The sequence below is a fragment of the Sinocyclocheilus rhinocerous genome, unplaced genomic scaffold (assembly GCF_001515625.1).
Source record: "Sinocyclocheilus rhinocerous isolate Xijiao unplaced genomic scaffold, SAMN03320098_v1.1 scaffold813, whole genome shotgun sequence".
In the NCBI taxonomy this organism is placed as follows: Eukaryota; Metazoa; Chordata; class Actinopteri; order Cypriniformes; family Cyprinidae; genus Sinocyclocheilus; species Sinocyclocheilus rhinocerous.
The window spans coordinates 638,288-657,779 of NW_015654524.1; the positions used below are offsets into that span (position 1 = coordinate 638,288).

At 39.2% G+C, this 19,492-nt stretch overlaps 1 protein-coding gene across 1 annotated transcript in view; it reads left to right on the plus strand.

Annotated features, from left to right (window-relative positions):
• Nucleotides 1-266: 266 nt before the first annotated feature.
• LOC107717564 (semaphorin-6B-like) overlaps nt 267-19,492 on the plus strand; it is a 132,925-nt gene continuing 113,699 nt past the window's right edge. Inside the window, exons 1-3 of the mRNA XM_016524354.1 lie at nt 267-993; nt 1,754-1,883; nt 14,914-15,012. The gene's annotated coding sequence lies outside the window, so the exon portion shown is untranslated. The remainder of the gene's footprint in view (nt 994-1,753; nt 1,884-14,913; nt 15,013-19,492) is intronic.

Sequence of the window (19,492 nt, forward strand, 5' to 3'; positions counted from 1 at the left end):
CTTTTTTAACGTCAAAACAGAATATGTATTCTCCTTTTTTCATTTATAATGTAGGCTATTGATATTTTTATTAATTATTATTTAATGTTTCAATATTCATATTTGTAGCTTATATTTTAAACTGCATTTGCAGTGAAAAGATGACTTTATTTTGATGTTTTTCCAGCTCGCTCTCTCGGTCTCCAAATTAAATTCACTTACGTTGCCACTTGCGCTTGCTTCTATGCCAAGACTAATCCCCTCATCCAAGCAAGTATCGCTGGTTTATTTCCTAACCCCAAATGATTAACAACAAATTAATTCCGCTCCAGTCCGCAGCTCTATTCTGCGTCAGGTTTTGGCATTGACTTGCGTTTGAATAGCTGTGGGTGACAGACTTACAACAGCGCTGAGATAGCAAACGCGCGATCTTTCTCTTTCAGACCAAACACTGCGGGCTACACGCCGGGGATTGCTGGAAATATTACATTTCTACCGGACAATAAGAGTTTCCTTTAACGGATTCCAGAGTTTGGACTCAAATCGGAGGCTGCGTCGCGCGCCGTGCACCAAACAAACGAACGTGCCTTTTTTGTCCACGCGCTCAGGAGCGTGTTCATTCTACTGGCGCAGCACTGAATAACTATTGTAGCGGTAGGTGATTGATAAGGCAAGTGTTTCCAGCCCAGACAGACACGTTTTCATAAGGCACAGCTGGTTGCGCTGGCGTGGACTGTTTTTGCCATCATTTGTTAGACATAAGGCAGTTTATTCCCGCTTATTGCAAACGAGTTCTTTGATACTGGATGGCTGTCCGAAGGGGAATACAACGGATGCAGGACCAAGCCGGGAATGCCATTTGTTCACGAGCAGCATAAACGAGCTTTGTTGCGCGGTGTTTTTACCCGGGGACAGGTGTCGTTGTGTACGTTGGGGCGGGGGGTTAGTTGTTGGGGGTTCGGACACAGTTGTCTTAAGGATGTCAGATCAGGGATCAGATCTGCACAGAGACAGGTGCGATAGAGAGGAGTAGATTTCACGCGGACCCCTCCTCTCTTCTCCTCTCAGTCATTCTGGATTATAGTCCCGAGGAGGCGAGTCATTCACAGAGAACCGGGCTCAACGTTTCCCGCGGCTGTTATCGGTAAGTGTGCTGGTTCTCCAAATTGTAAGCTTTTGTTCTGGATTGTAGTGGCTAGTTGTTACGGGTTTTTCCTCTCCATCTCAGTGTTGCGATGATGGGGTTGGTTCTGCGCGCGCCCCTGAATTGTGTTGTTTCCACACTAAGTAATTAGTCTTAGAGTATTGTTCAGACGTGTTATGCTTCTTCTTTATGAGGTATTACGCTTATGTAATTAAGGAAATGCGTTTTTGTATTTAGACATGATTTAGAGAGTTGTTGGTCTTGATTTTGCCAATGAAATTCGGGTTGTGTTGAAGCCTTGTGTATGGTGGAACAGAATTAAATAATTAACAGTTTTTCACATTTTACAGTAGCTGAGGTTCATTTGTCTTGAAAAAATTTGTTTTGGCAACAATATCACTTTACCTTCAGTATTTTCTTTTGATCAATATTGCAATTAGATTATGACATTATTTCATTAAATTCAAGTCTTAAAAGATTGTCTTCATTTTAGGTCTCTCATATGCCTCAATTGATTATTTTTATAGCTTTTTGCTCTCAGGTTGACTGCGTTTGTGCAGTCTTTTACAAGTGGTTATGTGCGTTTCTCAAAACTGAGTGTACTTCCTCCAAACTCTTCACCAGAGACAGGTGCGATAGAGAGGAGTAGATTTCACGCGGACCCCTCCTCTCTTCTCCTCTCAGTCATTCTGGATTATAGTCCCGAGGAGGCGAGTCATTCACAGAGAACCGGGCTCAACGTTTCCCGCGGCTGTTATCGGTAAGTGTGCTGGTTCTCCAAATTGTAAGCTTTTGTTCTGGATTGTAGTGGCTAGTTGTTACGGGTTTTTCCTCTCCATCTCAGTGTTGCGATGATGGGGTTGGTTCTGCGCGCGCCCCTGAATTGTGTTGTTTCCACACTAAGTAATTAGTCTTAGAGTATTGTTCAGACGTGTTATGCTTCTTCTTTATGAGGTATTACGCTTATGTAATTAAGGAAATGCGTTTTTGTATTTAGACATGATTTAGAGAGTTGTTGGTCTTGATTTTGCCAATGAAATTCGGGTTGTGTTGAAGCCTTGTGTATGGTGGAACAGAATTAAATAATTAACAGTTTTTCACATTTTACAGTAGCTGAGGTTCATTTGTCTTGAAAAAATTTGTTTTGGCAACAATATCACTTTACCTTCAGTATTTTCTTTTGATCAATATTGCAATTAGATTATGACATTATTTCATTAAATTCAAGTCTTAAAAGATTGTCTTCATTTTAGGTCTCTCATATGCCTCAATTGATTATTTTTATAGCTTTTTGCTCTCAGGTTGACTGCGTTTGTGCAGTCTTTTACAAGTGGTTATGTGCGTTTCTCAAAACTGAGTGTACTTCCTCCAAACTCTTCACACAGTTATCTTTTCCATCTTGACACAGCAATTAATCTCAAATGCACTTAAATCACCTAAACAAATGAACTCATTCTGCCATAACCTAACTAACATTCACACCCATCAAGACACTGAGCATTACAAGATATTTTTTAACAGAAACCAGAAGCCTTTTGTAAAACAAGAATGACAGCTCTTTATTGTGTTGCATGCAGTACAAGGAAAAAAAACTCACAAATTTTATGCAACAGCATGCCTTACTTTTTGCATACGGTAATTCCACTATAAAATATAGCTCTGATACTGTAAAACAAAAACAAGTGTCTGCACATATCCGTGCAACAGATTCACCTTTAATCAAATGCACTGGCACCAATATACATATAATGTATCTATATCACTTGCTCTTGGCATGCCTGATCCGTCCCAGTCAGTCATGTTTACATGATATTTCAAAGATGGGCTCTTTTGAATTGATGATGATAATGAAATGACATAGCAAAATGTTGTCAGCTATAAGGGAAATCATGTGGTAGGCCTTGTTGGCCTGTTTCTTTCTTTCTTTCTTTCTTTCTTAGAGTGGTATATGAGTTCGAGAAGACTTAATGAATTTTGAAAGATGTGGTCATTGAATGCAGTAACAAAATGATCTATAGTTTAGTCTGCATGTTCTTCTGGTTTTCTGACTGTCTGAAGATTTTTGAAAGCACACTAGGTATTTAGAAAGGCAGTTCTGACCAAAACCAATTGTAAAAACTGTGAACGGTAGCTGTTAAATGAAACGTGTCTAGGTGTCATTGTTCTTTCTTTCCCCATTCACCCTGTTTCTCGTGAACTGACATTTAGAGCTGCACTCTTAAAAATAAAGGTTCAAATTACAACCAAAATGATTTTGCAGCCGGATTTCATAGCAGGACCTATTTAATTCCACAAAGAGCCATTTATTCTGTGGTTCTTTAGGAAGACTATGTTCTTGTGCTTTTAGAACCCACCCAGTACACTGATCAGAAAACCCTATAATGAAACATCAAGAGCTCTTTTAGTCTCCAAAGAACCACATAGCTCATATAGAGCCCAATCTGGTTCTTGATATAGGCAACTTGAATCTAAGAGAGTGTGTGTTTGCTTTAGTATGGTTGGTGGGTGTTTATGTGTGTTTGTTTTACTTGCCGTATCTTCCAGGTGTTTGAACATACAACTATTCAACAGCTGTTCGTATTCCACCAAGTAAGTGGGTCGCGCTGTGTCAGAATAGTATTTATCATCTTCTTTTAAGTTTCTCAACATGAGGGTGAACTTTCATGAATGGCTGGCTCTTCAGCACCGGTCTGTCTGCCGCCTCGCTGTGAGACACGGTTTTTGTCGTAGTCCCCCTGTTTCAAATTCAAATAGCCATTGCGCTGTCTTTTGTTATCCTTCAAGGTTTGTGGACTGGAAAAAGAGAAAGAAGTGAGTGAAGTCCCTAAGGGGTGAAAGCATTTAAAAGAACCCAGGAGAGAGAGCAGATGAGAAAGGAAGTGAAAAGAGGATTTGCCATGTGGAGACGATGTCCTTTAGTGAAGGAAAGGTAAGATATGGATAGGATAGCAGCCTGTTTTCTCCACCAACAACTCTGGCTTATTATGGACAAGAATTGTTCTTTGAAGCAAAAACTCAATTTTCTTACTGTCTACATGACTAAAGGTCTCAAGCTCGATAGCAGTCATTAGAGCGGTTCAGTTTTTGCATTGTGAATTGGGTTATTATCATCCATCTTCTTTGTTTGGTTTCAGTCCAGCTTAAGCGCTCACATTTTTTCATTTCGACAGTCCCTGAGGCCCATGATTCATGACTGAGGGTGGCATTTGTGTGAGCTTGCCATTGACCTCTTTGAGCGCACAAACAAAACCACTCATTACACACTGAATTATCATTAGCACCACAGCACACAATGTGTGAAGTGCACAGGAAGTGTACGTCTTGGAATAGATCGGTTTCAGTGTTCCCTTTTTAACTCCATTTGTTGCGCTGCACAGTTTTTATGAGCAAGAAATGAAGCAGTCACTTGCTCTGTAGTTGGGTCAATGATGTATAAGAGTGCCCACAATATTTTAAAAATCTAGTTTAAAACATTTCATTTCAGCAAGTTGTTAGAAATTTGCTCTTTGTATTCATTTAAAAATACTATTTTTATGAAAAGCTTCAGTTTGATAACTCTAAAAATGTCAAGTGGTGTAACCATTAAGTGCAAAAAAAAAGTTTCTGTACAATACATGTGAGAGTACACATTATCCATTACTTTCCAAAAGGTTTTGAAATATTCTTTTAAAGGTGGTTGGAATTTCAATAAATTAATTAGGGCCTATGTGATATTTTAATAGACTTATTATCGACCTTGCCACATAGTCTATGAAATAATGTCCTGTTAAATGTTTTTTTTTTTTTCATGGACCACATGATTTTTTTGAGTTAAAAAAAAAAAAAAAAAAATTTTATATCAGGACTTTAGAATTTCACCCTAACATTTTAGCCTGTATGCCCCCTTCAAAAAGGAATCATAAATTCATCAACATGTTTTTTTTTCATTCAGAAATTAAAACATGCTTATTATAAAACTGGTGTATTCAAGTCATTGTATGTGTGAATTACATTTTTATTGTATTTTTGAATAAACTGAGGACAAAAAGTTAGTAATGTCCATGACCCAGTTATGTTTCTGTTCTCGTTCTCAACAACTTCAATTCTGCTGTTGCCATTGTCTTTAATGCACTTTACATCTTAACAGACTGTTCAGCAGAGCCGTTCTAATCCCCAGCAAACACAGAGCTGTTTTATTACCTGCCTTGGTTTGAGATGTGCAACCTTACCAATGTGCTCTGAGCTCGAGCAACTGTCCTGCTGATTTTACTGGGATGTAATTCGAAGGATATTCTGAAATGTGATTGGGAGGGATTAGAAGAGGTGGATGAAGGGAAATAGAGAGAGTGTTCCAAGTTTTCTTGAATAGGTGCCCTGTTCAAGTTAGCCCTTTCCCCCCAACAGCCGCACTTCACCCGTCAGTGCAAGTGTTGAGGCCAGTGTGCCGAGGGAACAGGTGCTCCGGGCACAGGGGCACACGCGCGGACGAACACACATGCACGCTTACAGTTATCCTTGGGGTTTTGCGTCACCTGCAGCTGCTTAACCCCCCCCCGGTGGACCCTTTTCGAGGTGGTCCGTGGGCGTAGGGGTGCTGTTCACTCGTACTCCCCCATGCAGGGCCCCATAACTCCCTCCATGTCATTGGCATCCTCTTTATCAGTCTTTTACTGTCATCCGGTTTCCTTCCCTTTTGTTTTTTTCCTTTTGTCAGCCCTCGATTTCTCCATATCTCAAACCGTCCCTTTTCGCTGTCCCTCCCTTTTTGGCACAGAGCTCAGTCTTTCTTTCTCTCCCTACGTCTTTCTGTCTCTCCCTCACACTTGTCTTGATGTCAGACCCTTCCAGACAGAGTGTTTTCTCTCAGTGTGCTGTCAGGCTAAAGGACACTGCCCACTGGGGCTCTGAAAGGAACAAATTGACCGGAACAATGTTTTCACTTAGCATGTAGAGCTTGCCGAAAGAGAAGGTGAGAAGCACGCTGGGCCCGCTCAGAAACCGCACGTTGAGATGCCCACCCGGTCTTTCACTGGCCTCGTCTCGCGATTCCCTGTTTTCCCATCACACGTTTATGCCTGTTGAAGGTTAGTGTAGGAGTCGCAGAGAGGGAGCGATAAACGCATTAACAAGTGACCTCTAAAAACCTTATTTCCCATGATTCTTCTGCCCCTGGAGGGTTAACCCTTCTCCTGACCTGCCATAAGGTGGTGCTGGAGGTCATGGCTCCTCCCATTAAAATGTAATGGAGCTTCTCTTCCATTCCCCCTCAGCGAAGACCCCTTCGTCCTGCAGTTTTATCACATATCCATCTTTCATTTTTTCTTTTTCTTTTTTACTTTGTTTCTGATTTTTCACATCTTTCAAGTGGAGCCAAGTAAGTGAGCTTAGAATTTACACAGCAAAAACCTCCTAATTAGGTGAGTGTGAACATTGTTACTTGGTCTGATGTTACTGTACAGCGTGTTTCCTTTTGTTTCTTTTCTTTTCTGCTCTCCATTCTTGTCTTTTTCCTTGAATTAGTATCCTTTGTCCATTTATTGCCTTTTCCTTGACTTTTCTTTTTCTTTTTGTTTTTTGCTGTCTTTTCCTTTTCCTTTTCCTTTTCCTTTTCCTTGTGTCCTTTTTTTTTTTTCGCTTACCATTTCTAATTTTTACTTCCTCTTCCTTTGACTTCTCCCTCCTTTTCCTTTCCTTGTTCTTTTTCCTTTTTTTCTTTTGCTTTCCATCCCTTACTTTTACTTCCTTTTGCTTATATTTACTTTTCCTTTTCTTTTTCCCTTTTCCTTTTTCCTTTCCTTTCCTTTCCATTTAATTTCCTTTCCTTTCCATTTCATTTCCTTCTTTCCATTTAATTTCCTTTCCTTTCCTTTCCCTATTTCTTCTACTTCCTTCTCATTTACCTTTTCATTTTCCTTCATGTTTTTCATTTCCTTTTCCTTTTTCTTTTTGTTTGCTTTCTTATTTCCTTCACTTCCCATTCCCCTTTATTCTCATCCCACCCTTCTCTTTTTGTCCAAGCTGATAGTCTTTACAGTTGTTGCATAAGCTACATAAATACACCTCTATGCGTAAACAGCAGGCAGGATATCAGAGATTGAAAGAGTTTTATGTGTGTGTTGAGGGGTTGTGTGTGACTCTTTCAGAACACAGAGAGAGCTGTGAAAGGAGATGCTGAATGCAATTCTAGGCCTTCGGCTGAGAGAACGAGGTGATGAGAAAAGATGGTGGGCGACAGGAGATTGTTAGCCTGCATGGGCGTGAATAAACAGAGCAAGTGTGTGTGTGTGTGTGTGTGTGTGTGTGTGTGAGAGAGAGAGAGACAGACAGAGGATGTGTGAGAGGGTAAGAAAGAGTGAAATAGAAAAACTAGATTGTATGTGTGTGACTGTGTTTCACTGCCGCCTTTGCTCATTCTCTGAGGCCCAGTCATCTCTCTCACGCAGTGGCGGCAGAAAGATTTGTTAATGAGGGGAGATGCTAACAAGAGGCAACAATGAGGAACTGGAAAAACACTGCCAGTCAGAGAAGAAAGAGGCTGGTTGGACTTGGTACTGTAACCCATACATTCACATAAGACCTGTTTACACCATTCATCTCATTCTCAGGTGATCCAATCACAAGTGGTCAAATGAGACATCTGTGTTTACACCTGGTTTTTATTTGCATCTCAAATGTGCCTCTTGTGAACACTGTGATCGGATTTCAAGGGAGGGTCTCTAATTTTGTGATTTCTTATGCAAGTGTATCGCTGAATGTTGATGATAGGGTATAAAAAAACTATTGCTTTCAAAAATGTAACACATTTTGGTCTGAATTTCAGATGAATGCTTTGCATGATCTGTGTTGCTGCATGTTGATATCAGTCAAACCAGAGAAGTTCTGTGAATTCTTATGGATGTATGCATCCAATGGGCGTTCCCAGATTTTATGTTTTGTATGATTTCTTTTAAACCCATATTTTAGACTAAATATTCCCACATTTTTAGTCATGAACCCTTTTGATGTAAAATATTTACTTGAATTACCCCATGCAATTTTAAGTTAATATTTCAGTTATTTAACAACACATTTGTAGACATTTGCTTCAGTGTTGATTATTATTATTATTATTATTATTAATATTTTAAAAATGTATTTCATTTGATATTTTTATGATTAATTATTAACTTTTCAATGACTCATGAACCCCCTTGCAGTTCCCTCACGATCCTTAGGGGTTTGCAAACCCCATTTTTAGAGCATGCTTTGATTGACAAGTGAAAAAACAGTCATTCACTATTGTCCAGGACTTATTAGCGGTTTGCACTAGGGTTGCACGATAAATCGAAATAAAATTGAAATCGCGATTAGACAGAAGCTGCGATTGTCATGCGTATCTTTCAGTGAAGCACGGTTCTGTGATCAGTAGTAAATCTCCATCCGAAGGCCAGAGGGCACTCTCGTGCGGAAAGTCCAAATACACCCCGCAGAAGAAACTCAGGAACAGAAGATTTAAATGCTTTCATTGATTTAACGTGACTAATAAACACACGACTATGGCAATATATGGTTTATCTGAGTTCTTAATATTATAATCTTCATTATAAAGTATATCTAAAATGCAATGCTAATCAACATTTATCACTGCTTAGAATACTATGAAATATGTTGCGTATAGGGCTGCCACTAATAACTATTTTTATTTAGATTAATCTATCGTCTAATTTATCGATTAATCTAAGCGATTAATTTCCCACAAAAAAATCAACTATTTTACTTAAGAATATTTTATTAAACTATATTTCATTAAACCAAATGAAATCCAAAAGTAAAAAAGTAAAGTGCAAGATAAAGTGCAAGAAGCAAGTGTCCATCTTTTGAAACCGCGATGTATTCTCCTGAGTTTGCGTAGATTTATAAATGATTTACCTTACAAATCTGATTGTTGCGCATGTTGCATTCTCAGATGAACATACAGAGATGGAGTTTGAGACGCTCCACACATGTAAATGATAACAGTTCCTGTGGAACTACCGCGACAGCCCTATTTGCGTACCTTATTCTGTGTAAGAAGCCACATCATCTCACAGAATTTTTTACAAACACTCTGCTGACGTTATGAAGTGAGTTTGGAGTTAAAACATGTTATTATAATGTGGTATTTTCACGTGCTTTCAGATGGAGCTGCATTTACTACACAGAGCCGTAGCCGTAGAAGCTACGCAAACAGCTGTCATTATCGCGAACCATTTCTTCGATTTCATAATCGGACGATTATATAGTCTGTGATTTTTTTTTTCTTCTTTTTTTTCGTAGCTTGTCAGAGAACTACGGCTCTGTGCAGTAAATGCTGCTCCATCTGAAAGCAGGTGATGGAGATTTACTACTAATCACAGAACCGGCTTTACTGACAAGACGTGCATGTCAATGTCTCGTGATCTCACCTACACACACCACAACACAGAAATCTCACATTGTTGCTTGGTGTATTTGGCTGGCACTGCTCTGCAGCTGTTGTGAGAACACAGTCTCTCAGGTAGACAAGGAAGTCTGTGTGTTGATGAGGAGGATGAAGCCATAGATGACTCACTGAGCCTCTGAGGACACATTCCCGCTTTTCTGTGGTTAAAAACACCTGAGGATGTTCATTTTACAGCCTCTTTTTGTCCCCATAGAGGTGCTTTTACCCAGAACACAATTCTGTCTTTCCTCTCAACTGGAAATCTGCTAGGAAGAGTTGTTTGCACAGTGCAGCGCCACTGTTAAATGTTTAACCATCTCTGTGTTTATGGACTTTCCTTTTGCTCTAATTCTTCTGTCCTTTCTGTCTCTGTCCGAGCGGCTCGTTCTCAGCCTCAAGGTAATTAACAGCGTACCGCATTCTGTGACTCGCAGGACGCAATCATGCATGAGCAAGGGAGAGAGACTGAACAAAGTAGCCCTGAAATGAATGTGGGGCTCAAGATGGGAAAAGGAGAAAGAGGGAGAGGGCAAAGGACAGAGGGCAGGAGGAAAGATGCCAGGCAGTGAGGTAATCCTGAAAGTGGATGAGAAAAATTAGCAAGAGATGGGGCTCTGGAGAGGGATTGTGGGTGTTTAACGGACAGGCGGGTTGCTGGCGGCTGAAAAACATTTAAATCAAGAACTCAGAGGAACCAATTAATGTATAGAAACCTTGGAGTTCCTGCACAAATCAGCTCACAGAGCCAAACAGAACCCATGCTGTGAGTGCATCTGGTGACTACCCCTCTCTCTTTGGGTAAATCTCATGAAAATGTGTCCCAGTCATATTTTTCCCACATTAAGAAAATGAGAAATTATATTTTCCCTAAGAAAAATGAGGCGTAATTTTTTTATTACATTTAAGCACATTTTCCCTCGAAATTCTCATTACTCTTAATGATGATTCTCATTACTGTAATACTGTTTTGCTCTTTTTGTATGTTTTCCATCTTAAAACAATCAATACATTATTTAGAAATATATATTCTGTATATAAAACCCACACACACACATTTATTAATATGTGACCATGGACCACAAAACCAGTCATAAGGGTCAATTTTTTGAAAATTGAGATTTAAACATCATCTACAAAATATACAAAATTTACAAAATATCGTCATGGAACATGATCTCAATATCCTAATGATTTTTGGCATAAAAGAAAAATTTATAATTTTGACCCATACAGTGTATTGTTGGCTATTGCAACAAATATACCCATGCTACTTATGACTGGTTTTGTGGTCCAGGGTCACGTATATTATATAATAAGTAGGCTGTAACAACAAGGATGTGATATCTATGAATACTATGACTGACTTTCATAAAGTCAAATGGATTTCAATGAGCTATAAGATTGCATTAAGAAAACTTGTTGGTGAACTATGCTTTAATGTATCATTAGGTATTTTTCATATTGCAATTAGTTTTACATGATTTTGTCTTGTATAGATTCATCTTTCTCTGTCTCTGCACTTTCAATAAAGCTTTATTGGCATGACTACTGCAATACAGTACAACAAAGAGCTGTTCATGACTTTAACAACAGACAAGACATAATAATGTACCAGCAGATCGTAGATTCGTAGTGATTGGAGCTTATGGAGGGTGAAAGAGAACACTTAATATTGAACCAGAGATGAAAAGATATCACTCGTGTGCTGAGGAGAACTGTGTGTGTGTGTGTGTGTGTGTGTGAGATGTGCACTGTGTGTGTGGCGCAGGCCATCTGGAGGCAACAGGTCTAGTGTCAGCGGGCAGTTGCTGTAACACAGTCTGGTGCTCCCTTGGGATGATGTCAGACACACACATATACACACACACACACATAGACACCATACGAATCAATCTGGCGTTCAGCTGAAATGCCCTGACAAAAAGCCAAAAATCTTTGATGTTGAGTGTCCTCGCTTGTTAAGAGCACTTCTCCATGTGGGGAAAACACTGCAATTTTGGGCTCGTGCATGTAAACAGAAGAGAGGGAAAATGGAAAGAGAGAGCTCTCATCCGTTTGATTAGGGATTACAATTCTTGGTTTCAGATGACAATTTGCTAATGTATTTCAAATCAATTGCAGCACATGATGGATTTTGCCCTAGTGAAGAGGAATAATGCTAATCAGATTCTGTAGCCTTTGTATGTGTGCATGTGTATGTGTGTGTGGTGGCATAATTGTATTTGTATGTAAATGTTTTTCACCCCCGTGTGCTCATAAGGACCTGAATGGATTTGTGTTCGAATCGTTTAGTGAGACAGGAGTCTGACTGCTCACCCCACTGTCAGGCTTCTGCATTTCCTCTCCTCTCAAATCCCCCATGTGAATATTCATAACCCCTTTCAAGCCTTTTAATAACTTGTTTTTGTGGTCAGCATCAGAGGCGGCTGGCATTTCTGTGTCAGGCCGAATAGAAAAAGAGAGACAGAGGGGGAAAGAGAGTGACAGATTTTCTGAGTTGAGCTGTGAAGCTTAGCTCAGCCGTTAGCATCGCTACCTCCCGCCTCAGCATGCTAAATCCTGCAAGTGTTTCTTTGGTTTTGTCATTTTGCACTCACAGTGCACAATGTCACGCTGCAAAACAAACTTTTTCCTTCACTGGCATTTTGTTGTGTTGAGCAGTAAAAATTTCTAAACATCTTTAAAGGAGTAATTCAGCTGAAATGAAAATTCTGACATTTACTCACCCTCATTTAATTCCAAACCTGAATGTCTGTCTGTCTTCTGAGGAACAGAAAATAATATATTCTGAAGAATGTTGGTAAGCAAACAATTTAGCTTACTTTTGACTTCATTTGTATGGAGAAAAACAAACTAACAAAAAGCTTTGTTATATTTATGCTTAAAATAAGGGATTTTTTAAGTTTTTAAAGGGATAATTCACCCAAAAATGAAAATTCTGTTGTCGCTTTTTCACCCTTGTGCTGTTCCAAACATGCTGAACACAAAAGATATTTTCACAAATGTTGGTAACCGACAGTTTTGCTTGCCATTAATCTCCATCATGTGGACCAAATAAAACTGAGGCATTTCTAAAAATATCTTACAACAAGAAAAAGATGAATTTCCAATTAAGTAAAATGTTATTTCTTAAAACAAGTCTTAATATCGCATGCAGTTATGGCTTAAATTAAATTCATTTTAATCACTGAATGAGTGGCACTCAAGAACCGAATTAGTCCAATTTATGAATGAATCATTCTTTTGAGTCAGTTCTTCTCAGTGAATTGATTGTTCACAAATCTGAATTGATTCTTGAGTTAAACTCACTGACTAACTCACTGTTATTAACAGCTCAAAGGAGGGCAAGATTATTAGTGAATATTGCCTTCATGTTATACTGATTACTTCTATGATGTTGTTTGTCATTTTTGTAGGCTGACAAAATAACTACAACATCATACAGTTTTGGAACAACATGAGGGTGAATAAATGATGACAGAAATGTAAATTTTTTTTGGCTGAACTATCTCCTGTGAGCTTTTGAGAGATCTATAAATACTTGTAGCTCCTATTTTCTGTCTGTTATCTTAAAGAACATAAGAGAGCCTTGTATCCCAGGCAGACAGCCTGGCAATCATGTGACACACTCTTCCTCTTTGTGCCGCAGGGACATCTCTCTCTCTCTCACACACACACACACACACACACACACAAAAAAAATATCACAGAATGCTTGTTTATGCTTTGCTCGCAGCCTAACCTTTAAACAATTATCTACTTGCTCAGTATAAATAGCATAGCATGTCACCCCTGCTTTATTTCACCGTCTCCCTCAGCCTGCCCAGCACCACCGCCGGCGCTGTCCTCAAGGAAACTTGATACTGCCAGTGTAAACTCTAGAAATTATAAGCCAGAGACCATCGTCCCTGAGAACGCTCTGCTCTGTCCTCCTGCCCCATGTCTGTCATGACTTCGAGATCTGGCATTGGGTCACCACATTAGCGCTGCTCGACATGCGGCTCCTCTCTGCGCCGAGGGAGCCGCAAGGGCTGGTGTGGAAATACTGAGCAAATTGACTGGGATTTTTAAACCTTTCCAGATCACGCTAGGAATATGTTGTGGTAAACAATCTTGAGTGCTTTTTTTAATGCGAGGTTTATTGATGAATCTCTGTATGAGGGAGCTTAATTGCATAGCCGCAGGGTCAACTTCACAATCTCTCCGACACGGGAGAGCGCTGGCTCTGCCAAATGTTAAAGATGGCACTTGGGCTTTTAAGGCCGCTGCTTTTCTTTCTCTCACACTGGCTTGTTTAAGGGCGGTTTCACCTGCCTTGTTTCTCACGACTGTCGTTGGTACCATAAGTGGTGGCAACAAAGTTTCTTTGAAGCAGCACAGCGGAGGAACAGCCTGGTGTTCACGCTAGTTATGGAAGAACAGCTTGGGGCTCCTTGGGTCAGATTTCTCCACTTATTTATGAGATAAGACTCTCTGGGACAGCTGGGACAGTTGTTCGTTTTCACAACCACACTCTTGCACTTTCTCTCATGTCCCCTTTTAGCGTTTCGCACGGGTCCACCAAAGGTAAACATTCTCTACGCTGCGATGTTTAGTTCTATAAACAGACTGTAAGCTAAACCTAACAAATGCTTGAAAGTCAGATTTGTCAATGGACATCAAACATGCAACACACAGGCATAATAAACCCCCGCTACCGAACGCAAAAAGTACACACACAAGAGATGACCGAGTAATTACCATGTGGCATCAATAAAGAAATACTAGAATTCCCCACTGTGAAAATTAATCGAGCCTAAATTTGCGATGATAGTGAGAGATTATGGCTCTGACGGTATGGCCAGGGACCATTTGTGGACTGTCTGATGCATATTGCTCATACTGGCAAGTACATTCGCAATCACTGGCTAGAAGTAATGATAACTTGATTTTGATTTGATAACTGTAATCAGTGAATTCAAATGATAAAAACAGTTTTTTTTATGATTTAATAAAATAACTCTTATTGTAAACACTGGAGATGCAAATGTGGCCTTTATGTCTTTGTCATCCATGTCAGAAGGAAAAACTTAAAGTCATTGTTTGCTTTCACCTGCATCTTTACATAACTGCTCATCTTGGAGCTGAGATATTGAGAAAGAGCAATAGATGAGAGAATGTGAAAGTGTGTGTTTGACTCTCTTTTGAAGACAGTCTTCTGCATCAGCATCAGCAGCAGCGGGTGTTGTGGCATTGCCCCATTTGCCTGTCAGATTGAAACCGGCAGCTTCTGAAAAAGGGAAAGGCTGAGCACGGCCTCGGCATCTCTGCAGGCAGCTGCTGCTTGGAGCCGTTCATTAATATAATAACTCAGCTCTGTATTTCTCCTCAGCCTCTGTCTCTTTCTCACCCCTTCTGTGAGAGTTCACCGCTGGTGGAGCTGTGTGAAGCTGAGGAGAGTTCAGACCTCAACCTGGAGGAGCTTCACTCAGTATGTCGCTTGTCTTTTATGTTTATACCCGAAGTCAACATCTAAGCATTTTTAGTTCTTTCATTCTCGATCTCTCCCTCTCTTTAGACTCATTCTTTCTCTCTGTGCTACTTGTAGATTTTTTTTCATGTCGGAAAGATATTATGACACTTTTTTTCTTGTTTGCTTCAAATGAGCTTCTGTCTTTCTCTTGCTTTTCCTGTTTCTTTCTCCCTTTGTACCATAAGAACAAAGTGCCAGTTGCAAAGCACAAAGCTGAAACCCCCACGACCCTGTAGTTGTGTGTGCACATACACACGCTGGTCTCTGGAGCCACATTTGCAGGCCGCTCTCTCATACTTAACAGGTTAATTAGAGGATTTGTGTTAATGATCCAAGATTCTGATTAGACAGGCCCCTATGTGTTTGTACCCTGTAGGGCTGCATGATTATGACAGATTATAACTGTGAATTATTTCTGTTGATACTGTAATCATGATTATTAAATTCGATTAATAGAATTTGCTTTAAGAGAAGTCAGATGTAGTTAGACAGAAATCATCCAAGCAGATTAATTGCTTGATATTTAGTCATTCAGAGATTATCAGCATTTGTTAAAGTTCCAAAAATACCTAATCAGCTTTGTTCATTGTTTGGTAAACTAATTAGCCTATTGTTTCAATAGTTTTAGTGAATGGTTTTTAGTAAATGTTGCGAATTAATATTATAAAAAATGACAATATAAAACGGTAGTATAATACTTTGTATATATATATATATATATATATGTGCACTGGTTTGGGTGGTTTATGGGGACACAAATTTGTATAATGTCATGGGTATGACAGAGGTATTACAATGTGAAGGTGGTTTATGAGGACACTGCCTATGTCCCCGTAATTCAAAAGGCTTGAAAAACATATTAAATTGAGTTTTTTTGAAAATCTAAAAATGCACAAAGTTTTCTGTAAGGGGTAGGTTTAGGTGTAGGGTTGGTGTAGGGCGATGGAAAATATACATTTTGTACAGTATAAAAACCATTACGCCTATGGAGATTCCCTGTAAACCACCAATACCAACATGTATGTATGTTGCACAGCGTCATAGACACAAATACAAAACACCATCATGATGACACAAAAAAAAACAAAGCAATAAACATTATTTTAACAACAAAATCTAAGAAACAGGGGCCTAATTATTTAAATGAAATGTCAGTTTATGGTTTTTGACTGAAAATTCTAAGATTAATTGTTTTTTACTACAAAAAGCTGTACATTTAACAGCATTTTACTGTAAAATTCTATGAAATGTCCATTTATTATAGTTTTCACATCATACATTAAAGGAACTTAGTGTTAACCAATTAACAGGTTTTTACCATAGCATTTCTAACCCTTAAAATTCTGAGTAGTTTTCACTGTTATTTGAGTATTTTTTTATACATTGGATTTTTTTGCGAGTAATGTGTTCCTGAATTAATTTATTGCTATTTTGTACATCAGTAAATCAAGACCAAATTGAAAGTGCCTAAATCAGTGTTTCTCAACCCTGGTCCTGGGTGACCCCCAGCACTGCACATTTTGTGTGTCTCCCTAATCAAACACACCTGATTCAACTCATTAGCTCATTAGAAGAAACTGCAGGACCTTAAATGGATGTGTCAGATTAGGGAGACATACAAAATGCGCAGTGTTGGGGGGCGCCCAGGACCAGGGTTGAGAAACACTGGCCTAAATGGTTGACTTCACGCTGGCCCACTTAGTAGCAGGAAAAACAGAAGTGTTGTTCACATTTTGAATAAATTATACACACAAAGTGAGCAACGTGACAATACCAGAGCACTCCCATCCCATTACAATCACTGAAGCGGTCACCGCAGTTTTGCACATTTCAACCTAAAGTTTAGAACAGAAGTTAAACACAAAAACAGTCTACTGATGGCTAACAGTCTGGTTTAAACACCCCTGATTTGCCATTGCATTTGTGCACAATTGTGATTTTGGTTGTGAGGTTTTTTTTTTCTGGATGAATTGTACATTCCTAGTAGGGGTGGGAACGGTTCAACATACTCACGGTTCGGTTTGTATCACGGTTTCAGAGTCACGGTTTCAGTATGGTTCAGTATGTGCTATGTTTAGGCAAAAACTATACTGTCAAATAAAAATAAAGAAAATGAATAATCTATCTAACTACAAGCAACAGCACAAATAAATACAATAGTGTAAAGATACAAATAAAATAAATTTTTAGGTAGGTCTAACATTAGTTTTTAGGTACAGAAATTGAATAAAGTAATCAAATGTAAAATAGCATTGAATATTTACTGTATAAATTAAAGATTAATCATTATTAAAGTTACAAAAGCTATTCAATCAAGAGCAGTGAGTGATTTCCTTGTTGTTGCTGTGTGATTAATATTAAGAAAGTGCTGTCACTTTAAGTGAATGCACTGATCCAGTGATTAGTACTGATACAGTACGTTCAGCCGGCTATGTTTGCTATAGGATACGTACCAAGACGGGCATTTTGACATAAGTTTTGTGTGAATTTGTCCATTCAAACACAATACTGCAGAGAGAGCTTAATATTTGCGTGCTTCGGATGAGCACACGCACATCTTCTCACTGCGCACGCGAGCTCTCGTCCTCTGGCTCTTAAATGTTTAAACTGGCAACGCTTAAATGAGTTTAGTTTAAACACAGATACTGTTGTTTAAGGTCTGTTTAAGGTTTAATGATGCTGTTCAGGTCTCAAGCCGGCTATGTTTGCTATAGGATACGTACCAAGACGGGCATTTTGACATAAGTTTTGTGTGAATTTGTCCATTCAAACACAATACTTCAGAGAGAGCTTAATATTTGCGTGCTTCGGATGAGCACACGCACATCTTCTCACTGCGCGCGCGAGCTCTCGTCCTCTGGCTCTTAAATGTTTAAACTGGCAACGCTTAAATGAGTTTAGTTTAAACACAGATACTGTTGTTTAAGGTCTGTTTAAGGTTTAATGATGCTGTTCAGGTCTCACCTGCGCTATCAGCACGATGACGGAATAAATGACTGCTCATATTCCAGCATACGGCATTCGCATTGAACAAGAGTGAATGGTTTGTCCATGTTTTTTTTTTTTTTTCCATCGCTGTCGTTGTAATGTACTGGGAAGCCAGAATTCACATCCATTAACAGAAACATTCATTAGCCGAACCCTGTTTGTTTTACATGTTATTTATAACAAACCATATTACAGATGCACTGTCAGATTTAAGTTGAACTGCGGTCCTAGTGCGTGGAGAACCGTATGGTTTGATTTTTTACAGAGAACCGTTCCACCCCTAATTCCTAGTGCCCAGGGTGTAATGATGGATGCAGGACTTGCCTTGGTGTGATTCTGGGCATCGGAGCTCAGTGCTCATCCTGGCCTGGCTCAGTAATGAATCAGCAGGGTTCTCGCCTGTCGCTGTGAGGGTCTTATCAGCCATACCTAGCTACTTCTTGACAGCACGTGTGGCTTATGAGATCCCTGCGGAGACCCCCTTGACCCACTTAGACAACTTGCAGTAAGTACAAGTGAGTAGGGTGCTGATGTCATTTGAATTTGGAGTGCTTTTTCAGAATAAAGTGAACAGCGTTGCTGGTGCCTGCAAGAGACGAAGGATGTTTTAGCTGAAGACCTAAGGACGCTGGATTAGAGTTGAAATATTGCTGTGATTACAGGGAGGGGTCTTGTATCCCAGACTGACTGTGTAGACGTGGGAATGGAGATGCGAGTCTGTTGTGTATTCAGGTCTGTTCCCCTGCTAAACCTTCCTGATTAATTCTTTCCAAGCTGAATCCTGAGAGTCACCTTTTTCCTTAATCACACTCTCTTTCTTTCTGTCTTAATGTGTGGAGGTTTATAAAAACAGTGTTTTTGCCTTTTGCCATCTTAGCTGAACAAAACTGGAAGTGCCACCATCAATGTTTGTCAAACTAAAATTGAACATACTCTATGAAAGTATGCGAATGCTTATGCTTCTAACTACAAAATGTATTAGAATACACAAATACCATTCAAAGTTTGGGATGGGTAAGATTGTTTCTTTTGCTTAATAAGGCTGCAGTTTTTTCCATCAAAAATAGAATAAAAACGGCAATATTACATTTTAAAATAACTTTTCTATTTCAGTATATTGTGAAATGTAATTTTTTCATGTGATGGCAAAGCTAAATTTTTGGCAGCCATTATTCCACTCTTCAGTGTGTCACATGATCCTTCAGAAATCATTCTAATGATAATTTGGTGCTTAAAGGGTCAGTTCACCCAAAAATGAAAATTAGGCTTCGTTTTACTCACCCCCGAGGCATCCTAGGTGTATTTGACTTTCTTCTTTCAGACGAATCCAGTCGGAGTTATATTAAAAATTGTCTTTGAACTTTCAAGCTGTTTAATGCTACTCCGCGGGTGTTGCATTGCTTCAGTCCAAAAAAACTTAAATAAAAATCGCCCATCCATAAAAAAAAAA